Source organism: Sturnus vulgaris, chromosome 3 (genome assembly GCF_052056855.1).
Source record: "Sturnus vulgaris isolate bStuVul1 chromosome 3, bStuVul1.hap1, whole genome shotgun sequence".
NCBI lineage: Eukaryota > Metazoa > Chordata > Aves > Passeriformes > Sturnidae > Sturnus > Sturnus vulgaris.
The window spans coordinates 96998408-97024693 of NC_142245.1; the positions used below are offsets into that span (position 1 = coordinate 96998408).

The 26286-nt window shown below is 35.8% G+C and overlaps 1 protein-coding gene across 15 annotated transcripts in view; it reads right to left on the reverse strand.

Annotated features, from left to right (window-relative positions):
- MYT1L (myelin transcription factor 1 like) overlaps nt 1-26286 on the reverse strand; it is a 310510-nt gene that overhangs the window by 225308 nt on the left and 58916 nt on the right. For all 15 annotated transcript variants that reach the window (XR_015802716.1, XM_088162362.1, XM_014869547.2 and 12 more), the window contains exon 2: nt 4694-4808. The gene's annotated coding sequence lies outside the window, so the exon portion shown is untranslated. The remainder of the gene's footprint in view (nt 1-4693; nt 4809-26286) is intronic.

Here is a 26286-nt window from a genome sequence, read left to right on the forward strand (position 1 = left end):
ATATTTGCAATATACACATCAACATCTAAGCTGCTCCCTAGGTTTCCTTTATTCTCTCTAGTAAGGAATGTGCTATTGTACAGCCTGATTCATCTGACCTACTTAGATGTCTACCTTCCGAGGAGATGAATCATGCCCTAAAAGCATCTATTTCTCTCCATTGACTATAAAGGCAGCACAGATAGATAATTTTGATAGAAAAGGCATTACATTAGGACAGATGAATTTCACCCCAGAAGCTATGAAAGGAGCAAAACAGGATTGAATGCTATTTTCAGCAATATTTAACTTCTGTATGATTTTGAAATAGAAATCCATCCACAAGGTCATGTGGGGACAATACTACTGAGAGCTGCTGAGCAGCACAGACTGGTCTCTCCCAAACCACACGGGAACAACTCCCTCATGAAATGTGCAAGGTGAACATGAAATGATACTATCTACTCCCTCTACACTTTCCCAAAAATATATTCAGAAAAAGAGAGGAAAATTTTGCAGTGCACTGCTTTCTTTAAATGTTGTTTGCAATAAAATTAATATGGAGTCAAAAACTGTATTTGTATTTCTACATAGAAAGGACTGCTGAACTTATAAGAATGTGCTTGTAGTTTTGTCCCCCTGCCATACTTTTAGTAGCTCTTTTTGAAACAGTTTCTTTCTAGCTTTGATTGGCTAGGAAGCATGTACCTTCTCTTGGCTTTAGCTACTTACTGGATAAGAATCTTGATAGTTTTTACCATATTCCTTTCCTTGACGTTCTTCAGTGCACTGAAGATGAATGAAGTGCTGTAAAAATGCACTTCTGAATCTCTTCTGTCTCAGTATGTGAAAGTCTTTTTTAAATACGTAGACCCATTAATAAAAGCTTTATTTCTACTATATAAGAAGCATAGTTCTGACCTGACTAATCTTTGACCCAAACCCTACTTGACCAATGAAGTCTTTTTCTGAATTTCACTTGGCTTTCAACTTAATCTTCTTTCTTCCTTGGCTTAAGAATGAATATTTCAGTTAGGGCAATATACAGTCATTCATCTGCAGTGCAAGAAGGCAAAATCTGCCAAAGGGTGCTAAGATTTCTTTTGCCCATCAAAAGTTAGTACCCAATATTGATAAGGTCAAAAGAATCATTTAAGATCACATAACAAAGCTAAAAAACAGTAACTAGAAACTAATCAAAAGAAAGTTACATGATAACCCTTCTTCAGAAAATATTAAAGTAGGAGAAAAGAAGGGATTCAACATTTAGAAGATGTAATGATCTAGCAAAATTATTTTTTACCTCTTCTAATCAAATTATTCCAATACTTTCTAAATGTTTGCTACAAAAACAATCAGCTCTATCATCATAAGATTTCTCTTAAAAACATTTTTACTTATGTGGTATATTCCCCTTGATCTGGGATTGAGATTTATCCACATAGCTGCTAGTGCAGTGAAGAGAGACTATGATCTTTCATACCCAGCTTAATTTGATTTTATAACTCAACCAATTTTCAGGATGATTTAGGGATTAGATGTTCTGTCAGGCTGAGCTATGCATCCAATAAAGCACAAGACTATTTTTTTGCTAAATCTTACTGGTGATATGCCCCTGCCCTGGCATTTTTACCATTAATGTCACATGTTTTCTTTGGCATGCTAACATCAGCAGCAGCCCATGACCAATCAGTGGGCTGGGTCATGCAATAAAACAGTCATGCCTGCTCACAGGAACAGAGACACTGCCTAGAAATTGCAGTTTAAAGATCCTACTGTCTCATTTTTAAAATCATTTAAGTCTGGAAAGAGACAGAAAAAGAAGTACAATATTATGTGACGATTCCTACTACTTATATTTATAGTGACAATTTATAAACTGCAAATTTAGCAAGATATGACACTTTGATTGGTGAACTTTGCTTTTTCAGAGGGTTGTACTAGGAAGACTTACACTGCCAAGAGCTAACATGAACTCGTCACCACGACGGTGTCTTTGTAATACTCTGAACTAACATCAGGCATTACTTTGCTTTGTGCATCCCTGCCATTCCATCAATATCCTCACACAGGACAAGTATGACAGAGAAGTATACAGAATTCACTTCAGCTAATGAGGGCAGTGACGATTTCTGACTACTCAGTTATTTAAGGTGGTAACTAATATGCCATAAACAAGGAAAAATACATTATTCTGCTTCAAAAGCAGAGGAAGTAAGGTCATAATTCCTGATCCTTAAGTCATGCTGAATTTTGGTCAATACTTTGCTAAGTCTCTTGTAGAAAATTTGTGACATAGGTAAAACATGAACTCATCTTTCCCAACTCTAAGCTAATTCTCTAATTAACAGGCCAGACTTTTCTCATTCCCTGGGGCACCATAGAACAAGTAGAAATAATATAAAGCTGGCTAAGAAAAATGTTGCATATCAGAGATTCCTACATAAGGGTTGCTTTACTATGTCTTTTCACTACCATGACAAGGAAGACTGAATATAGAAGCAAGTATAAAATCCCTAATCTGTTATAGTGTCCTCTATGGGTCTGAATCCTGTAAAGGAACAGAACGACCCTTCAAGATGTAAAATAACTATAATAAAAATGCTTAAGATACTGCACCTTTCATTAAAGCCATAATTAATTACAAGATGAAGCTTAATATAAGGACCAGAACGATGTTTTTATCTGTTATCAGCTGAAGGGAGCAATCCTCATAAGCATTGACTGTGAGCATTCACATAGAAAAGTCACTTTACATGGACTTTTCTAGTGTTAGTTTCTAAATTTCAAACTGATTTAATCATCTATAGTATGTAAAACTGCTGTATGTCAGTCATGTCAGGTCTTGGAATGTCAAGATAATCATTAACGAAGTGTGTGCATCTGATAATATCTGCAGATAAAAAAATCAAGCTTTAGATACATTTTACCTAAAAGAAAATGGCAAAAAGAAAATGGGAAAAATACATCAGTAAGTTCTAAGGTAAGCCCTTGCAGCACTGCAAGAGTCAATATGAGAAATTCTGTTTGCAAAATACCAAATCTAAGAAGGTAAATATTTCAGTTTAGGCCCTGGTGATGCTGGTAACTTCTTATGAGTTTTCTCTCTTTCTTTGTGTTGGGGCAGGACTGATTTATTTTTTCACCTCTAAGCCCATGTTCCTTAATTGTCTTGTTCTGTAGAAGACTCTACAACAGAAAGATCCTTTCATTAATTCATTTAAATTCCTCATGTACATCCCTCACACCTCAAATTTCAAAACTATTTTCTTTAGCAGTCCACCAGAAAGCACTACAGATTCCTCATGATCCCAAACTACAGCACAAGAAGCTCTATGAGCTCAACTTGAGCTGAGAATCCAAATAATCATGCCTTGCATATTCTCATCTCTCCTTTACATATTCTTTTACTGGTTTCTTCTTACACTTCCATTTCAAATTACTACTCCTTGCCACTCTGACATACTGTGTCTCATCAGCTCCTTAAAGTACATTGGCAAAACATAAATCACAGGTAATTTTTTTAATATATCTAAACCAATTTCCCCTATAATATATTAACTACTGTCTAATGCAATTAACTGATTCATGCTTCATCTTATTTTAGTATAGAATTTCTCAGTTTAACTACATTTATAACTGCTGTCCATCATCATCAAATGAACCAAGTCAGTAGACTGATATAGTTTATAGATGTTTCTATCTTACAAATAATTCAGCTTTTAACTGAACTTCTTGAGTTTCCTTTGAAGAGTGGGACCTATGATTATTAGGAGAGTATACTCTACTAATAAAGTAAAAGTATTTTTGTGTTCTTTTGAAAAAACATGGAATATGCAGAAAATTCATAGCACAATTGTGTCCTGTGATATTAGCTCATAAAGGTCTGTGACAAATGGCCCTCCAAGAGCTGCTCAGCATGGAATCAGATACCAGCCCTCTGAATTTATGGACAATGTATAGGTTTTCCAAATAAAAATTCAGCAGAAGAGCAATGATTCAAGAAAAAAACCCTGTGATGAACACCAAGGGAATGCCATCTATTTTCTCTACATTACACATACATGGAATGCAAATATATCCAGCATTTTAAATAAGTTTGCAAGCAATGCTTAAGAAAAATGCATTCCTCAAACCTAAAATGGATTTTATCATTACAAGCCTCTGAATTCACTTCATCCACACTTTGTACACTTACACACTCATTTTATACACTCACTCACTGTGATTGCCTGGAGATAGTAGGATGACAATAGGTGAAGTCACACTTTAAGAATAAATATATATACAGTGAAAGAAACAGCAAGTTTTCCAGCCTATCCATCCTGCATATCTGACTCTATTGTTACTGTTCAATGAAATAAAATTTCCTATTTATTTACAATTAATTAGTACAACCTTTTTGATTTCACAGTTAAAAGAATTCCAGTGCATTCAGGTTCAAAAGGATTCAGGCACTCATTCCTGTTCTTTGTAACTTCAGCAGCAAGAACAATATATGCTTCATCTAATTTAACTGCAAATGACTCTTTTAGCATGAATTGTCTGTTTAAAGATAATGCACAGCAGAATTCTTAACTGCAACCCAGAAGTCATGCAGCACCAGGCAGATAAGATCACAGTGGTTACCAGGGGTGGCAAATGGGAAAAGCACTACAGGAAATTAACTCTTGTCAATAATCTCAAGAGAGTGCTATATTTAGGTCAATTGTACCTGAAATCGTTTGGTGGGGTAATTGCTCTTTGGTACAGACTCTGCTCTCTGAGCCTGTCAGAGTGCTTGTAGGTCCTCTGGATTGAATTCACCAATTTTCTTCCAGACTCATTTTCTAAAAATAAAAACAAACAAACAAACAAATAAACAAACTTTAATGAAAAACAGCAAGCTTACCAGAACACAGAAAATCACTCACATGTCATTTTAGATTTCAAAAATATGCTTTCAATGAATGCATTAATAATACAAAAATATGTTTCAATATCCAACTGATTGCCTTAGTCCTCTAAAACTTAATTTTATTCAATTATTCAGATTTTTAATTTGGCCCTCCAAAGACTTCCCAGATTTACTGAATATTTAAGGTGATTTTGAGTACTTTTGCTGATCAGTTCACAATCAATGAAAAATCAGAATTTTTCTTAAATCTCATGATGCATCCCAGTGCAACATTATTCTAGCTTTAATTCGGGTTGAGTCCTCATCTGAAAATATAGTTTACTGTTTAATAATTTAAGATGGTTCATTCATGTGTACTGAGGAATGTGATAAACTGAGTTGTAGAATCCAATCTATTGAGACACATACATTTTACATCAATTAGCTAGATTAATACAGATCCAGAAAACAGCACCTAGGCATTCTGTCTTAGGACTTCTTAGAAGAAATATTTTGCTTTGAAAGCACAAAGTCTCCAGCAGAATTATTTCTTCTTCACATTAAAGAGTAAGTATTAACCAGATGAATTTTAAAGTAAGGAAAAGCTTCCTTTAGCAGCTATTCAGCATGCATTTGCCTTTTACAGACATACAGCATCATATCTGTAGTCATTACTTAGTGCTTGTGATTAGCATCTACTGTAATTAAACAAAATGTCATGATGCAGCTATACTGCTGAAGAATACACAAGTACTTTTTTCTCTAAAAAAAAAAATTACAAAGGGAATAAGATACACTACTGAAAGCTACAGTAGGTGCATCACTTATTTTAACTATTATTTCCTGTGAAGAACTTCAAATTCAAAGATACTCATTAAATGGAGTAGATGGCAATAACAGAAGAAGTGTTAATGGGGCAGCAGTGGAGTGTGTCAGGAAAATGAAGAGACCCTGAGGGGCTCACCATGCTGTTTATGCTCAGCTAAATTCAGTAGCATTACCATAAATCCTCTAAAAGATACTGTACTCAATTCCTTATTTGCTACTTTTCAGGCAATGAAATATTCTATGAGATTAAAAGATGGTACTATTTTCTATTAAACAAACTTTGCATGTAAATGTACTATATTTTTATAATGCAATTACTATTACTTTTTTTTACAATTTTATAAAAGCAAAGAGAGGGTCTTGCAATCTTCAAAATAATGTGTAAATTTATATGAAAATTTCTGAAATCAAACCTAGGAACAGAGCCTTTAAATAAAAGAATCATCATTTCTCTCACAAAATTCTTTTGTAATTTAAAGACAGAGTTTCAATATTAATTTCTCAAATGCATAATTCAGCTGACTAAAATAAAATTATGCATAAATCAAATCACTTTTCATGAGAGCTCAAAATTCTCAATTTCTAGTTAGTTGTTGGGGGTTTTTTGTTTTGGGGGGGGTTATTTTTAAGGTGGCATTATGAGGGAGTAAATGAATCTTAGGAAATGTACATAAACTATTCATTCCAAAAATGCGCTGGTTAAAAAGAATTATGTTGTATACAGTTCTGCATGCATCTTTTTGGCGACCTTATTGTGCTTTTGATCTTAGAACAAAAATTTTTCTACATGAACATAGGTGGATTTATTGTTAAGGAGAAAGCAGCTGCAACACGCTGTGTAACTTCAACCGTAAACACAACTGCAGGTAAGAAATGATTATCTACAGAAGCAAGGTCCCAGCAAAACTGCCAAAGGCTTCAGGGAACCTCCTCCTGCAGCGGCGTTGGGGCGTGCCTGCGATGTGGGGCCGGGCGGCAGCACCACGGACAGACAGCGGCAGCACCACGGACAGACAGCGGCAGAGCCACGGACAGACAGCGGCAGCGCCACGGACAGACAGAGGCAGTGCCACGGACAGACAGCGGCAGCACCACGGACAGCGGCAGCGCTACGGACAGACAGAGGCAGCACCACGGACAGCGGCAGCACCAGGGACAGCGGCAGCACCACGGACAGCGGCAGCACCACGGACAGCGGCAGCACCACGGACAGCGGCAGCGCCACGGACAGACAGCGGCAGCACCACGGACAGCACTGCGTGTGCTCCTCGTGGCCCAACACCCTGCTCAGTTTAAGACATGGGCAAGGATCAAAACAATGGGTGAGGCTTTTTTCCAGTCTTCTCCCAGTGCCATCGGTTTGAGGTCTGCCTAAGACTTAATTTTTAGAAACAATGAGAACTAACAGATCTGAAAACTGGTTGTTGAAATACATCAAGACAGACCTTGGGCTCTGACAATGCTGGCTCCCACTGTGTGCTCTCGACCCTCCACTTCAAAGCCAAAGATCTTATAGCCAAAAGTAGTCACGTGGTTTTGGGGATTACCATTTTGCATATATAAATCTACACATGGGGAATACCTATACAGAGCCTGCCTCAATACCAAATGCTTAGAAAATGCACACACAGCCATAGACTTGCTTGCCTCTGAGAACACTGAAAAATAAAGCCTCCATAGTTATCCATTCCTATTCTACTAATGATAATAATGCTTTGTTTCAGGAACCCAAAAAGCCACTCAGTTACCCTTGCAGAAGTAGAAATAGAGTACTTGTAAGACGTTGAAGTACAGATTCTCCTTACTGCTTAGCACCCAAGCAAAGCACATTTAAAAGACAAATTAAATGTCATGGGCTCTGAGATGCCCTAAGCAATGCACTTCACAAGTAAATGGCAAAAACACCTGGAATGGATACTTTATCCTTATAAAGTGTGGATAGTTTAGTAGCAGACAAGAAAATTCTCACAAAAAAGGTTACATTCTGGCTGATGCTGAGAACCAGCAATTCCTAGAAAGGTCATGAAGAGCCCCCAGTTCTTATTATCCCTGAAGATATGGGAAAAAGCCTGAACCCCTAAAATAAAATCAGAAGAAAGCATCCAGCTCTCATGCAAATACTGCCTGCCTTTAAGAGGTTGTGTACTTCCTCTAGTGTATTGCAACACTGGTGGTCACTTGAGTTATTTCTGGCAATAATTTACTTTAGTGTTGTTGTTTTGTTTTTTTTTTTCTTTTTTTTCAGGCAAGATGAAGTAATTACAACTACTTTAATTACTTCAATGGGGTTTTTTAAAAATTACTTAAATATTTTATCTCATATGAGGATTTATGAGGTTATTTGTGATTATCAACAGATTTGGGCAAATAACAGTTTTACATTAATTTAAAGGCACTAAAGTCATGCTTCTGATTATTAGACTATATAAATAAAAATACATGGGCCTAGTCCCAGTAATGCTGACATTAGACAGACACCTGTCTCACTTTTCAGTGGAAATGACACCATAACCCAACCTCTAGAACAAACATTAAGTCAAAGGTCAAGAAATATAAATATAAAAAATTAAATCAAAAATATTAAGTGAATAGCAAATAAAGTATTTTTTAATCATTATATGAAAGTTCTAAATCATCTGTGAAAACAAAGAACTTAAGGTGAAAAAATGTTTTCCCTATCACTGTTTGGTGCATTACTTTCTTCCATCAACAACACACTTCAAACTAAGAAGTAAAAGCACTTGTGAGATTTTACATTAACTTTCATGTAGATCTACCAATAGTCTTACTGCCAACCTTGCTTTGAAATAAATGTTTCCTAAACTTATAAAACTCTATGTATAAATAAAAAAGGATGATTAAGAAAAAGTGATCCAGCATAAAAATGCAGGACCATGAATGCCCTTCTTCGAGGAAGAAGATATCCAAAGTTGACATTTGGTGCTCTTGGAAAATTTATGAATACCATCATTGAAAGCAGGCAGTCGATGAGCATCCCTGTTAATGCTGGATGCCAAGTTTCTAATGTGAAGTATAGCTTAGGTAGGATTAATGGTTCAAAGGGTCAGTTCCTGTCCAACAAGGATTTAAAACTAATGAAGAAAATACACAAATGGCACTGAGGGGACCTTTTGGAAAAGCTGTGTGCATCCCTTACATGGTAAATAGTTATCCCCCGACTGAGGCCCACTGGAGAAAGTGTGAAACAATGCATTAATACCTGAGCGAAAAAACAGGGGGCTTTCCTAACTGCAAGAGGTAATGAGGATGGTGAAAACACAGTGTTTGTAGTGTTACTGGCTCTTGCAGTGAACAGTGTGTTCACTTCCAGGACAACACGGAATTTGAAAATTGTCTTTAAGTAGGAGGATGGCACACAGGACTGCACCTTAAAACCCTACTGCAAAGCAAATAACATTAGGAGAAAGGCTGTTACATTAAAAGCTGTTGATTTGGAGGCATTTCCAAGGTCAACGTTTGGGTGTGCAGATTTCACCTTCTAAAACAGTGTTACCCAGAGAGCCAGGGCAGAAGAAAATCAAGGTGCAAGTAATCAAAAAAACTTGCCAATGACTAAATTAAGTGTAGGGTAGAGAACTGATTTGCCTTTCCAGACCTTTCCTGCTGTTTTCTGAAGCAAACTGGAGGCAGTGATGGTATCTTAAGTTAAAAAAACACAAACAACTAGAAAAATGGAAGTGCAAACCAAATAATATTAGCCTACAGATTACAGACCTACACACTGCAGACTATGAAGTATATACAGCAAGAGTTATTCCAGATTTAGTTTTACCCTCCTACACTGACAACAATTGGAGAGGAGTTCTATTACCAGCAAATACAGCAAAAGATTGTGTGGCATATTTTGGGCAGGGCTATTTACACAGTCTATTGTCCACCAATGTGAACCACCTAATGACTACAGATAGATCTACCTAATGACTACAAGTGAAAGCACCAAGCATCTACTGATTCTTCTGTGGGCTAAGGCCTATTTCTGCCACCTCTTGCCACAAGTTAAATTTTTATTCTCTCTCCTTTAATCCTTAACTGAAATCACTTAGCAGCAAGATTATCTTTTGAACAATAAAGTAAAAGTGAAATACTGCAACATACAGGAATTAGCTTTTTCAGTACACAAATGAAAGAGACAGAGCCTGGTACAAAAAACTGTATTTGCACATTGGATCCATAGCCAGTGTCTCAGTTTGATGGTGACTTAAAATGTCCCATGTTATACCTGAGCCATGTTTAAAAAAATTTGACACATCTTTTAAGCCTAATGAGCAAAGATGTAGATATATTAAAGAGACTGATCATTATAGAGCTACTGATCTTCATCTTCCAGCACCCATCTACTCACACATGGGGAAGGAGGAAGGGCACACAGAAGACTTAAGTCTATTTTGCCATATCGAATAAGCTTGATCCAGCAGTGGTATTTTTATAAATCACTGCTGAAATCTGCTTTACCATTGTCAGGACAGAAAATAAACATGTATGGGGACATTCTTTCACTGTCATACTCTGTCACCCCAACAGCTGTCACTTAGAAGCTGCAAGTGCTTATGTCTCTTGGTCAGTACAAATTGATGTATCTAACTGATTCCTTTTAAAAATAGTAATTCATATGAAGATACTTAATATTACAATTCTCAGAAGCAACAGATAAACTATGTGTAAGTGAATTAAATGCAAAAGAAAATCAGTGTTATTGCTATACTGACTTTTATAGCAGATATATAAGAAATGCTCTCTCAGCATTTTTGTGGCACATCATATGAGCGAATGCTAATATACCATTCTGGACTTGAAAATTACCATTATGTATACTCAGTTGCAATGATTTACATCATAGAAATAGTGTTGTGAATAAACTTACTGTTGCCTTGTACAGCACTTACAAAGATTTGCCTGAAATGCAAATAATTTATATTTTAGTGACGTTTGACAAAAAATAGAAGTCAAAATAATGTTTACAAGCTAACCTATATTTAGGATTATACTTACAAGATGATAAATCCCAAAAGAAAAAATAGTATTTACTACTGGTTATTTATTCTTCAATTCTTCAATTACTTTATTGTTACAAATACTGACTAATCAAAGACTAAAATTATACATGACTATTCACACACTAAGAATAATTGTTCTTAAGTGGAAACAGAAAGGATAACTCTCCTGTAAGGCTGACATTTGTCTGCACAAACAATTGGAAAATACTGGAGAAAAATGGATATGGTCCTACTAATCAAATTTCTTTGCAGATTATTTGTGAACAGATTAGAGCACTAAATTAATCCCAAAATGCATTTATAGTCAAATCTTACCATGGATGTTAAAGCATGTTAAAGCAATTTATGGTTGCAGACTATGTCTCAGATGACCTTAGCTCAGAAACCCTCTCTTCTTCCTCCCTGACATTCACTAGTACTGCCAGCTAAGAGAACAAAAATTGGTATCACTAATTAAAGCAGTGCCTTAGATGAAAAGGTGGAGTATCCCACTGGAGACAGACAAGGCAACAGTTACTGAACATAAGCACAACACCGAACCTCCAACAGCAAATAGACAAGAAATCAAAATATGCTTATGAACATATGCATTAAGAGGACAAAGTTGTGATGTCCTTTGATGGTGGTATAGGAGACCTCAAATGGGTCATGGGATATTCTTAGGACAAGTTCCTACAGCAGACTCACTTCCAATAGTGTCAAAAGCAGGAAAATAACGTGGGCTGATGTATCAGCTACAGAGAGAACTGCATATCAAAGAGCTGTACTAGCATATTAGTAGAGTGAATGTAAAGCATTCATGAATGGAAGAGTAATCTGCAGATGTAGGTACACCAAAAGGTGTATAACTTGTCCCCAAAGATAAGAAAACTATATCATTATTGAGATATGTTTAGAATTCATTATCTAATACATTACAGCATGTTTTACCCCTGTACTGACAAATTTGTATCAAAAGAGAAATCGAAAATGCTTCACTATCCAGTAGACCAGGTGTTCAATAAATAACATATGGATTAACAGATATTGTAACATAAGACAAGCTTAAATTCTATTTAGATGCAAAAATATTTCAAAGGTGCAACAAATAGAGGTGTTAGCTTAAAAGGAAATGTAACAAAAAAACTACAGGAAACTTAACATTTATAAATGGCAGGAGGAAACTTCTGCCCTTTAATCATCTCCCTTGAATTATAGAATTTTTCACACTAATTGTATTGTCCAAGAACTTCAGGTTTCTCAGTGGAAACAAGCAACTGTTGATGATTGTGCTGAATGGAAAATCGTAAAACAGGAATAGATAACATAACACTGTGCGGTGCCAGAGAAAACAATGGCTTTTGCAATGGGCATTGAAGATGCAGATCAAGTAAGAAACTCTTCCCTTTACAGCAAAATTGATTCAGATTTATAGAAAGAGATAGTGAGATAGAAAAATATTTTAAAATAGTCAATGGTCTCATGCAATAGGCTGAGCCATGGGTAACAGTCAGCTCCCCATCACATGCCAAAAGGTTTTCTCACACTGAATCTGAAAATAAAGCAAGAGATGGGGACCCTCTCCCCTAGGTGTGAAGGATAGAAGAGAATATAAGAGGCATGAGAAATTAAGAGTCAGTGCTGAAATGATGAAGACCACATCTGCATTGGCAAGTAAAAGACACAGAGCAAAGCAAAGAGACAAGATAGGAGAGATGAGGCAATGAGAATAAGATGTCTTAGGGAGAGGTCACTGAGGCAAATGGGAAAAGTTGGAGGAAAATATGGCAGAAAAGCTTAAATGGGTGTCAGAGAAAATTAAATCAGATCTTAACATTCTTGTTGAGAAAGATAATGAGACATGTAAAAAGTGAAAATTAAAATGGGGTAAGAGAAAGATTTATTAAAATAAGCTGAAGCTTTTCAAGTTTAGAGGTAGTGGCAGGAAGGCCACCAATGGAACATTTTCCATGACTTGCAATATTTTAATTTCTACATTAAACCATTAAGGTGATTCTTACCTTTACAGTTACTGTGTTAGATGCCAGTATAATCCAAAACCAGTCTGCATATGTAATATTTGATCACCATCCCCAGTATATCCCATTCCATCACCATAATTACAGTAATGGATGGTATCAGGCAGCTTTTTCTCTTCACTCAGCAAGGTTCAAAAGCTGTTCACTGCCATATTTCACTCTTCTAGTCCACTGCCTATTGTTTTCATTTCTTTCTTCAGAGTTCATTGTTTAGGGACAGATTTGAAAAATAGTTAAGAATTTCTCTTCTTTGATCTAGGTCTCATTCCCACAAAGGAAATAATTTTCTACATCCAAGTCCTGACTACGGACACGGAGGTTAAAAACCTGCCCTTTTCCTACTAAAAGTCCAAGGCAGGTATGAGTTGTTTTGTTACAGACACTGAAATCTAACAGCAGATTCCCCTCTTGGGGCTGAGTTGCCACTTAAAGCACAATGAAAGAGTGGGATTGTTGCAAGAGGAGCAAACTGAGAGCAGAACTGCACCTCAAAAGGCTGCCATAATGGTTGGATGTGTCCCTAACATCCCTGCAAGAGAACCATCAGCCAGGGCTCAGGTATCTGGCTGCACCTCAGCTTTCCAGTAATAACAATGAGATGCAAAGGTGATCTTCTGTCTCCAGATCTTGAGCCTTGAACTTTGTTTATTTTCATGGCTTCAAAGGACAATAAGTGACTCTCTGAAACCCAAATTCTCAAAAGATTCACATGTCCGAGAACATTTGAAGTTCTGAACCTAAATGTTTTAAGTGATTCCCTAAGGAACACTTAAGATTAGGAGTAGTACTTAACACCAGTACTCAAAGTATGTTAGGAAATCTCTTATATATGACTAAAACCAAGATGTACTTAAAACAGGCTTCATCTTGTTCCCATTTAAGACTACACCCCTCCCTCCTATTTTGAGTAAATGACAGCAGGATAATATCCATGAATTTAGGTAAGACACTTAAGAAGTCTCCCCTTGTACTACCCAACTACTTGAGGTGCATATCTTAAATTAAAACAACTGTCAGTAGTTTAGATTGATTATCCTCTTGTTGACATCCATTAGTGTTGATATAGAGTTCTAGTACTGAAATGAGGATGTTAGGCCCTAAAACATCTGGCAGTTTAACATCGTCAGCTTAGACCTCCAATTTTTCTGTGTATTTTAAATAATCAGCACTACTCTGGATCATACATGTATTGCAGAAACTCAAAGGACTTCTCACCCAACTTTTCCTAGTGGTCAATCAATAAACCTAATTTTAAAAAAACCTGCAACCTTCAATCATTCAATTGCTCAGGACTTTCAGTAATACCAATTGCAAGGAGGAAAGACTCCCAACTTGCCATAATGGAGAAGCCTCAAGAAATATTAAAACCTAAGTGCAGATAGCTTAGCTTGCCAGGCAGAGAGCAGCATAACAGTACATCTGAGTCACAGCAGCCATGCATCTTCATGTACAGTCAGGGACAACCCAAGCAGCTGTGATAGAAAAATGTCAACAGGATTCCAAAAATGTTTGTGCTGGTTCAGGTTCGGGGGAAAAATACAAGCACAGCAACAACCTACAGGTGTTTGTCACAGTGTGACTGTGTTACAAGAGCAAGGAGAAACACCAGGGGCCCAGAAATGAACATGGTGAATCCGAGAAAGGCACAAACTGTCAGATGGACAGCAAAATGCAAAAGTACTAAGGCAGAAAGAATAAAAGATTGTGCATATCATGGCATATGTTACCTATAATGCAAAATTTCAGTAGGCAATTCTTATTTACAACACACAAAACACCCTTCATTGAAATCTGTGAACTTGTCAATACAAAAGACATTAATGTTTTCTTTCTAAAGAGCTGATTTATAAATGACAGAGTATATTTCTTTCTAAAGAGCTGATTTATAAATGACAGAGTATATTTCCATTGTGGAAAACTTTTTATTTAAAAAAACTATTTAAAATGCACATTCATTTTCATTTAAAATAAACAAAATATGTTGTAATGCAAAAAGGTTGAGAAAATAAGAGGATTTTAATAAAAACCAAGTTCACATTGCTATCAATAAATATCATGAGACATCTGAAAATCTTTAAATAGTTGAAAGGTTAAGGAAATCTAAAAATATGAATGGAAATGAGAAAACCATTTTTCATCTACTTTCCCAAGCAAACAAAAAGTACAAGAAAACATGTAAAAAATTGCATTAACAAATTTCAGTAACTTCTCTTAATCACAAAATCTAGTCATGAATAGGCTGCTACCATAAGGTAAGACAGGTTGCAGACCGTCCTTTATGTAAAAGCAAATGTCAAAAGAAAAGCTCTGATATTTAGTTGTGGGCTCCCACTTTTCACATAGGCATTTCCTAAATCCATGTTTGATGAGCTTCTCCAGCTATAAATTCTGTAAATTCCCTCTGGAGCAGTGCAGAGTGTGCTTCATGAAAATGTCATCTGCCAGCACTGCAATTACTCACACTCCAGCAATCATGTGCACAATGCAGAATGGGTCGAATTCAGGTGAGAACGAGAACCAGCAATCAAGCCTCTGGAATTGAGAACAAAGCCATTTTCTTTCATTTGCCATCAACACAACCATCAAGGCCTTAATTACATGGCAAGTGTCAAGCCTGGCTGCTGAAAGGCTTATTATTATACAGCTCAGCTTCAAATCAGTTTTGTATTGATGAACTGCAAAAATGAGGAAGCCAGCTTCGCCCCACAAGAAAAGAAACAGGGACTAACCGATTATGTGACTGGCAGGAAAAAACAGGAACATATAAAAATACATTTTTAGATAGTGAAAGAATTAGTGAACAGTACACCTAAAATCTTTCTATAAACATATTTTCGAACTCAATAGCAAATCTGGGTGATCTGACAATTCAAAAGACACCTTCTTTAGTTGAGATCATTGTATTATCCACAAAAGACACTGCAAAAAGTCTCTCTTTAGGTCATGCATTCTGTTTTTCTGACATTTGCATTTCTGTTTATCTGTGAATGTTCTCATTGTCCCCTTATATCTAATTGTTTGTCTTTACCTTGAACACAGAGATATTAAAAAAACTGTACACATATTCACAAACCCTTGCTCAACAATTATCTATTCACATTAAATTAGTTGTCTCCATATTGAACGGCAGATGAGAAATCATCATTTAGCTAGCAATAGGATTTATATATGCTGAGTCAATTGAATTATCAGTAAGTACCACATTGCAACCATGAGCCCTCTTCTACCATTTCTTATATAAGACTTTAAAGCATGACAAATAATGACCAAACTGTTAGGAGGAGGCCTGGATTTGGAACTGGCTGTTTGATACAATATTACTGTTATCATAATTGTTAAGCCTTATTTTGCCTTTTGATTTTTTAAACCTGTATTTTGACTTAGCTTCTGCATATCCTATGTAACTAGAGAAATATCTGATAGCTCTTGGTCTGCATTTTTGATATCTAAAATGAATATGCATATGTATAGCAGATAGAAAACCCCTTAGGTCAGGGAACATTTTACCATCAATTTTAAGCATTTTACCTGAAAGAGTGACCATCCATAGCTCTTTCCTTACCCATTGCCCAATTCAGTAGATACACAACATACATTTTTCCTCTTGCAACACATCATATCCTGAAAATTTCAAAGGCTCGCACTTAAGCAAGGTATTAAAGAATTTGAAAGCAATGACATGAGAAAATAAACATTAACACAAAAGAAGATGAAGGGACTCAACAGCAGCAGACACATCTCTTTTGTCATTCACTTTCATTGGTTATAAGCTGGATTTGTGTCCATTTGATATATAGATATTATATATAATACATACAAAATTAAATACTCAAAAGTTAGGAAATAACAGAACAATTTACCTGCTGAAAAAATTTGTATATATTTGGAAATAAAAATAAAATTCAAAAAACCAAACAAACAAACCCAAAAAAACACCCCACCAGATTAAAAATTGATGATGACTTTTGGTATTAAGAGGGAAAAAAGTAGTCAGGCTTCCATGCCATGTATTTGAAACATATTCAGGTAGTTTCAATAGAGGTTAGGTAATTTTATGGTATCTGTATCTATCTGCATGTTTCGAGCTCTAAGTATTTTTTAACGTAATTTTTTTCCATTTCCACTGAAAAACAAAGTACTAAATAGATATTTCCCATTCTGCCATTAAAATGCCCCAGATACTGGAATAGTGTAGAAAACTCTTATAAAAGCTTTATTAGTTTCAATTTTCTTCAGCATTTCTTCATTTTTATTATTTGTAGCTATTTAACTTCTTCCTTCCAACAAATTACAGAAGTCCACCTGATCAATTTCTATCAAGCACCATCTGTTTCATTCATAAAGAGGTCTTCACCTCTACAGATCAATTTCAGGTTCTAAATCATAAGATATATTATTGTACCACAAATATGCAGACAAGTCTTGTCCTACTTAGAAATAGCTGGCAGAACATTGCTATACTTCTTCAGTATATTTAAAAAAAAAAGTAAAAGAAGGAAACTTTTAGGCCTCTATGTTGTTGAGTGAACCTGAACACAGAGAACAGCCAAGTATCAAGGACTGTGTATGTCAGATAATGTGCTGAAAGAATATGAAATGTACCTAAGCAGAAAGATTACTGAAAAATGCCATCCACACAAATTGTTAAAGAATCTCATGCTGGGTATACAGATCAGTAGATTGGTGCATTATATTTGAAATCTAGAAATGAAAAATATTTAGACAATTGTTAGAGGAAGCATTGGTAAGTGTGTGGAAAACACCAAGGTTTCTAAAAACTAAGAAAAATGGAACCAGTACCAATGGCTTATCAGAAGTTTACTGACATAGTTTGATGTTCTTGATCTGGTTAGACTGCAATATCTCAAATCTTTGTTTTCTTTAAGGGCAGGGAAAAGGTACTTCCACAACAGCATTTGTTGAAAAGAGAGTTGTGTTATATGCTCTGTATACTCAGACACCCATATATCGTACCACAGAACTGAACAGGTTCTAAGAATAAGTGAAAAGTAAAACAGATACTGGCAACAGCCCACTTTTTGGAACTCCATCTCTGATGTCCTTTCAAAGCAAACAGTTCTCCTAATAACATAGATTATTTACAGGAATAAATTAGTATTATTCTAAAATAACCCTTTAAGAAAGTGAACTAAAATTTTCAGATGTAGTCAAATGATTTAGAATCCAACTTTGTTTTCTTCAAATGAACTTAAAGTCTTACAAAGAGCACAATAGAATATATCCATATGCTGAATTGTAGTGATTTCAGAAATACTCCTGTTTTAAGAGACTAAACAGAGATGACAGTAAGAAAATAAAGGAGAGACGTAAAATATTAATATAATGGCATAACTGACATTCTTACATATGTAGTATCACATGCCTTGCTTTTCTGTATAGGTGCACCTCCTCATTTCAGAGCTCCTATTTTTTCCTTCTTTATCCTCAGCAAACAAGAACAGTATTTTCTTCAGAAGCAACAGACTTCTACTCTGTACATAAGTTGAAAGAATTACATGAGACAACTGCTTCCTTAAAGTTAGTTTACAAATTTATTTGTAGTCCATGCAATTTTGAGGGTTCTTCCTGTGTTTGCAGTTAAGCAATTGCCTAAGAACCTTGCTAGAGTGACAGAACAAGTACAAGACTCAAACCACTACCTTCTGTCACTCTGCCAGTTCAATACTGGTTATCTCTGACATCCAACACACAAAACATTCTTGCAAATAGCATTACCTAACTACTACCTGGTAAAAATAATTAATTTAATGCCTTTGAAAGTATGTAAGCAGAATTAGTTCTCCAGCTAAACAGTAAAGTGAACAAAAACAAACAAAACAAACAAACCCAAACTTCTTGTAACAAGAATTTAGTACCTTCCATATGAATCAACTTATTTTTACCTTAGAAGTAAACAGGCATACTTGGGGTAGGAAGGGAAAGGGAAACCTTCTCTGTGTAATTTGAGGAAACCACCTACAAAAAATCCAATGGAATACTGCTTGCTCACATTAAAATTGCCACTATGGCAGGAAAAAAAGTTTACATTTAAAAGGACAGTTGCTGTTCTAAAAATAATTTTCATGTATGTGTTGTTTACAATTATTGCAACAGTGCATTTCTACAGTTAGGACTGCACTAATATCCACTTGGCAGCCAAGAAGAAACCATACTGAATACTGAGGAATAGTAAGTCAATACCTCTCATGAGCAAACATTTGCATAAACTTGCGTGAGCTATTGACATTTCTCAACTTGAGTTTTATCATCTAACATACCTGAATAAAGAAAAACTCCTTAGTTGTTAAATTTACACAAAAAGTCACAAGAAAAAAAATAATTAACACTCTTAATTGCTTCTAAAAGCTTACAAGAATCTACGAGATATGTGGAGTTCACAAAGACACTCAGGAAGAAAGGAGGAAAAGGACAAATCTATAATTTGTTACTTGAAATTGTTTACAGGGCTTTAATTTTTTTAAATTTAATTCTAAAAGCTTGTGATGATTACATGTGGCCTGTGACCGAGTGCCTCTGTTGTGTATATTCACACATAGATGATATTGAGTTCCTGAGACGACTGTTACCATTTAAAAGACAAGATCCTGCTATCATTTCTTATAGTAGACAACAAAGGCTATCCAACACTTTAGACAGCCTTGATTATTCCATACTCTCCAGTTATTAGACAAAAGGACAATAAAAATTCTGATTCTATCTATAAAGATTCTGATGCTATCACTTAGTTAATGGTAACACAAATATGGGGCAATGCTATCACTTTGGAGAAATGATGAGGTATAAATCCAGCAAAGTGCCTGAGATACTGAAGTTTCTAAATTATCCACCAGACTCATTCAGTCAAATTTATTTCATAAATTTTTATAAGTATTTTATGGCCAAATTGGATCTTTACATGATAGAGCTCAAAAGCAGTTCTAATTCCAAAGGTCACAATTTCAGTATGCAATTATTGCATGGACCAGAAAGCTGTCTATCATACAGAGTTTTGCATATAAGTTTTGGATTGGCCAAGGTTATTTTTTCTCACTCTTTTCTTGACCAATTTCTTATTTTTCAATAGCTGATAAAAGCTTAACCATTTACCTCAGTACATACAAGACTTAGATTTCTCTTTATAAAAAGCCTGATATGCATAGCAAAACACATAAACAGCTTTTCCTCTATTCTCACTCTTAAATGGTAGAAATTCAGGAGAACACAGTACACCTTAAAATAAGAGAGCATGTTAGGTCTGTATCTCTGATTTGAGCATCAGAGCACGGCAATTTAACATACTCACTTATTTCAAAACTGATAATAATAAACAATAACTCCAGAGAAAGATAAGCAATGCTGATATGCCTTATGAGTAGGTGCTACCAGATAAACTTTGACAGGTTCAATGGGACTAAGTAATGTCCCAGAGAATACAGGCAGATGTGATCATAACTACAAAGCTCTTTTTCTTACAGTATTTTCTCTCACCTCATTATATCTTTGATTTCATAATTTTATAGCTAGACAACAAGAATTTGAAAATCTGCAAAGGCTAAAAAACTCAATTATCATAATTTGTGACCATTAATAGTGGAAGATAATGCAAACTGAATACTTATCCACAGCTTTATATGGACATAAAGTAACCATTTCCCCTCATGTTGTCTGAAATCAATATTGGCCAATTTCCCAGCTTTCCAAATTTGTTACTTCATAGCTTACTATCATTTACTGGCATTGCATATATCTTTCTTCTTTGTTAATTCATTCTCTTGACTCAGATCTGCATAAATAGAGCTGCACAGGAAAAAATGTATGAGTTCATGTAAAGTGCAACATGGAGGTTCATGTTTCTCTACACTATCAAGTAAAAAACAAAAGTACGTTTCAGGCTTTGTTTCTGACGTCTTTCTCAGACTTCCAATTTACATTATTGGAGGTAGAACCACTGTTATGCTAATCTAAGGCAAATAATTTCATATTAATTCCAGCTATAATCATGCATTTTCACCTTTGTACGTCTGGAAAAATAAATTTTTTTGCCATTAATTTATTTCAGGAATACACATACTTGCATCTTTTCTGTTTCTACAGAAAGTGACACGCTGTTAATTGTAAAAGCATTTTCATTGTAAAGCTACCTCTTACAACAGAGTCCATCCATTGTTCAACATTTTATTCTTCATCCTCTACAAGGTACAAAAAGATCTGGATGGAAAAATTAATAAAAAGATAATTGGTTTTGACATCATTATGATTACAGCATTATTTCTTGAATAGAAAAAACTCAAAATGTATTTTTAGGAAAGTAAAACTTGGGATAAATCCAGTGGATTTAGGAATTTCTGGACTTCTTGTCTCTGAAAGCTTCTTTTTCCTTGATCTTTCCTGTTTGATTCCTGGCTTTGTCAAGTTGTGCTGTTCCACAATAATGGCAGTTTTGACAGCATGTGACTGGAGATAGGATAGACAACATTCAGCTCAAATTGCACATCAGCAGTAAAGTCAGGAACTGGCACCAAAAGTGGGCTTTCACAGAGTAAGGACAGGCAATGGGACAGGAAGGGAGCTCACAGCAGGCCTCACCAGAAAGGTTCTACTCTCTGTGTACAGTGTAGACTTTCAATTATGCATAGCATAATCCCCAAAGACAAAAAATTTTGGTAATCCATAAGGAGGATGCTGGAAACAACTGGTCTAATCTCTATCCAAAAAGAAGTGTCACAAGGATGAATATTTTCCAATCACCAGAGAAACACATTTTCATTACTTAAAGGACAAAACTGTGTGAAAATTGAATACAACTAAATTGTTTTTAGGGATAGGAAGCAGGTATCTTCAGTACACAGGAACTAAGTGCAGACCTCTGTCTGCATAGGGGAATTCTCTGCCTTACCATGGCAAATCTAGCTTTGTTGTTCTTCATCCAATTATGAATGCTTGATAGCAGAATTGACAAATGAATGAGAAAGTCTTTTATGAGATATACTGACCAGTATGTTTTATTGAGGCACTCTGATGGCTCATTATATGAGGTATCATTATACACCACAGCATGTGTTCTTGCTAAGAAGAAATCTAGTACATGATGAAGAGTAAAGACAAACTATTGAACTATGAATTTCTATGGAGTAGCTTGACAGATGAGGCAGATTAGCCTCTGACCAATTCAAAGGTATTCTGATTTGAGAAGTACTTTTTTCTTTGACTTAGTCAACATGAACAGTAATTTCTATCATAAAACTTAGAAGTTGCAAGAGCAGTTATACTTGTAAGTCATTTCAGTGGTATTAAGTGGCATCTATGCAAAAATGAGATATATGCCTCCATTTGGACAGTGGATATCAGTCCAAGAAGTCTTCTGAAGATGCAGTAGAGAAGAAATACAAAACAAGAAAAGCACAACCAGTTGTGAACCCTCTGGAATGACAGTAGTGGATGTTTTAGGTGGGAACACTACCAATGCAACAAACGTTTTTGGCCTATGTCAAGAGTTTACACAGACACAGATAAAACTGTATTTAAAAATATGCATTTGGTCATTTACTTCTTCCAAGGTCCCAATTTAACAATTTCATCAATTCAGTTCCTCTGGCCAAATCAGAGGTAATAACTTAGTATTTCTTTGCCTACTGTGATATGACATCATTCATCACACTACCAGCCTAGGATGGGATTACATGCTGGGAATGATGTGTCAGAGTAATCTTCAGTGTTCTAATACCACACCCTATAGCAGGAACTTTAAGATGAGAAACCTCTGAGAACAATCTCAAACCCACTGTGACACTCTGCAGGGCACAGGGAATCTTTTTCTTTTCTTTTTTTTTTCTAAGCAGAGACAGGCAATTTCATAAAGAGACATCTTTATGAAATTCTCTGGTATTAACATTTTTTCAATATTTCCTTCTTTTCACAACCTCACTTTTTACGAGATTAGGAAATCATAGTTATTCAGGCTTAAAGAGACCTCCTTTCTCCATTCAGGGTCAATATTGAATCCAGACCACGTTGCTCAGGAGCTTTTGTAACTGCGTCTTGAAAACCTTTAAGGAAAAACATCTACAGCTTCTAAGGGCAACCTGTACCAATGCTGGTTTCCCTCATTCATTCTTCTAATATCTTGCACCCACAAAGCTGAGATGTGCTGGATCAGCCTGTGATCAAGACTTTGTTTGCCCACTTCAATATAAGACTCCATGTTTTTTAATACCTAGATTCAAATAATTAATTTCCCATTTAAATTAGGATTTAATAATAATACATAGACAATACAGTTGTGATACACAACTGCCACAATGTATTACCTTTGTTTGTTGGGAGAGGTCTTTTCCAGCTCAAATGATTCTATGGTTCTATGATATTTTGAGGAATACAAGTAACTGGATCTTCTTGAACCAGCTAAACAACAAAATCAAGGGTAAGGGAATTAAGTAATTTATAGCACTCTTAGTAAACTTAGTTTTTGCTTCTGACTTGATTTACCAGAAAGAAAACATACAGTAGTACAGAAAAAACACTGAAGTGACTCCAATTACCTGATTATTATTACTATGACAATTTCAAAAGGTCTCTTGTCAGGGTGCAATGTTACTTTACTGTCTGCACTATCAAAACTGATTGAATCTATCATAATATATATTTATCAATGGAATCAGTTTTTTCAGAAATTATAAAAGGGTCAACTCATTCATCTGATTCAGCTTCTTTTTACAGTCAATGAAAAGGTATCATGAAAGATGACTCAGAAACTACAGCAGGCACTAATATAAGAGAAAAATCTTACTCCAGACTGAAAACTGGATGGAGTCCATCAAAGCAGAGCCAGGATTTTCTCCAAAAATATTGTTTTCCAGGGTAGTTTTTGTTTGGTTTTTTTGTTTGTTTGTTTTGTTTTTTATTTAAACCTCAGGTAGGTTTAAGTTTTCAGTTGTTACTGGTAAATCTATGAAAACTAACATGTTTGAAAATATAAAGTGGCTTCTGTGGAGTAGTCATAAACACTCTGGAAAGTCTGTTACACTCCTGTTTTGGCCATTGCATCTCCTTTCTAGAATGGGTTTTAGAATAACTCACTGGGTCATAAGGCTCTTGTGTTGGAGAGGATTACAGCAAACAGCCATCCCACAGTTCAAGGCTTTTATAAGCACTGGGATTTTCTGCATCTCTGCTAGCTTCTGAATGCATTTTGAAATGTGGTTAAGTGCTTCTCTGACCACTCACAAGTCAAGCAAAACAGTCCTTGCTCATTTCCACAGGGAAAAAATGATGAAGCCAGATTTGGTTAAAATATATATATATGTATTAGATGATCAAACTGAAGATTAAGACCCTTATGTTTGAGGAAACAACACAGTAACTTGCAATTGCATGTAGCAAATTCTCTTACTCATTTTCTTGTCCAAATGGCATGTTCATGTGAAAATTTTATAGTTAAAGAGTATCCAAGCCTTTTACTGTTATATATTAGTGCCCTGCTCAGGGCTGAACTTACTCAGCTGTGGAACGTGCCTTCAGTCAAAACAGTGCCACTGACTGCTAAGGAGGAAATGTTCTCAATCCTAATCAAAGCCCACTCAATGCAGAATTTACCTGTACCTGTAGCTGGCTATAACCACCTTTACCTTGGCTGTGGACTATAGCAACTTATGTGGAAACTACACCAGAATATGGCTGGAAAGAGCTCTCCTAAGATGAGACACTGGCTTGGTTTGGTTTTAATTGATTTCAGCTGCTGAGGTATCGTATTGATAAAATGGAAAAAAAATAAAAAAAAAATCTACTCTCTGTTTTTTACCTCCAAGGCCAACAAAAGTAAGTAAAATACTTTTTGTTTTCTTTTTAAAGTATGTATTCAGTTTCAGGCCAGACAGTTTTTATATGGGAATACATGTATATGGATGTGCTTCCTATTTTTGCTCAAAAATCTAGAAATAAACAGCAAGTTCACACAATTTAAATGTGTGCCTTTAAATAAAGCAAAACTGAAGGCTTCTTTTTTGAGGTGGATTTGCTCTTTAATAACCGGTAGGTAGAATCTAACTTAAAACCAGACATGACAACTTATTTTTAATTACCATAACCTCAGAAAATCTATTTTCCTTTGTGTCCAGTCCCAGAAGCACAGTGAAAGTTCCCACTCCAACCTGACAAAGAGGCCATCACAGAGGCCAGATGAAAAGCTGCTGTTATCAGTCATCCAAACAGCAGCATCTGGCCCCTTAGCGGGCGCCCCAGGCAGTGAAGCTGACAACTATGGAGCTGTCTGTGGGTCTATCACGTAGTTAGGCTGCTAGCTGAGTTGACTTATTCTACTCAGTGCCATTTTTCTTTGACTTACCTTTGATCCTGAGATATTTGCATATCATTATGTGCCTGAGAAAAAGTTCCTCTGTAAATCTCTTATGAGCCCTGTGTGTTTGTGCTTTCTCGAAGCACGAGGTGATAGAGCACGAAGAGAGAGTCATGATGTGCATTCCTTGAGACCCTGGCACGAGATAACCTCTCCCCTCTTACATAACACACCCGGCCTTGGCACAAACTGATGCGTGATACTCTGGAAATCACGCAAGATCTAAAAGCAGCTCTGTAAGTGACACAAGGCAGAACTGCAGGTACCTTTCAATCTGCATATTAATGTGTTAGTCTCCCAAGAAGGCTGACTTTACTCTTCCTTTCCATCCTGATTACCATAGTCATTAGCAGAGGTCTACAGCACAGCCAAATCCCAAAGAGTCAGAGAGCTGGCACTTCAGCAGGTTGGAATGAGGAGATGAGAGCAAAGAAAAGAAAGGCTGCAAGCCAGCCAGCACAGTAGGATCAGGGACTGGGGCAAAAATAGGGTGAAATAATTTCAAGGGGCATTATTGACAAGCCCAGCTCTTAGGAATTCATCTAGCCTCTAAAAACCATGCATCCCCATGTAAGAGGCAATACCTTTAAGAAAAGTTTGTATTGTTGTTTCTGGACTCTCTACTTCTTTACTGAAAGTTACTTGTCCCTTCTACTATAATGCATTTCATCACAATGAAGCAGTGACCCTCTTTTTCTTCCTTAAATATGTCCGTTCCTAAGTGTCAGATGTTAGCAGCTCTACAGGAACTTTTACTGAGGTTTCCTTTCATTTTTTAATGCCCAAAGATGCAACATAACTCAGAGAATCAAATCTAATTCTTCTTAAATATGGAATTAATTACCCCTAAAAAAACAAGTGGTTTTTTTGGTTTTGTTTTTTTGTTTTGTTTTGTTTTTTTGTTTTTTGTTAACTATTTAGGCAAATAAAATATTACGGGATACATTACAAATTTTAGAGCATGTTCAAAATGAGATCTTTGATAGATTTTCCTATTCAGCAGCACTGGAGCTGGCCCCAGGACAGACCCAACAAAACTGTAATCAGTTTCAATAAATCTGATGGCTATTCAGAAATCATGAAGTTTCTCCCTTCTAATAACTCTGAAGCAAATGTTGGGCTCGCTGAACTTTGGCTACACAGAGACAATGATACACTATACCTGTATCAGAATAAATCCTGATGTGTATATAAATACACAGATTTCCATTGCAAGAC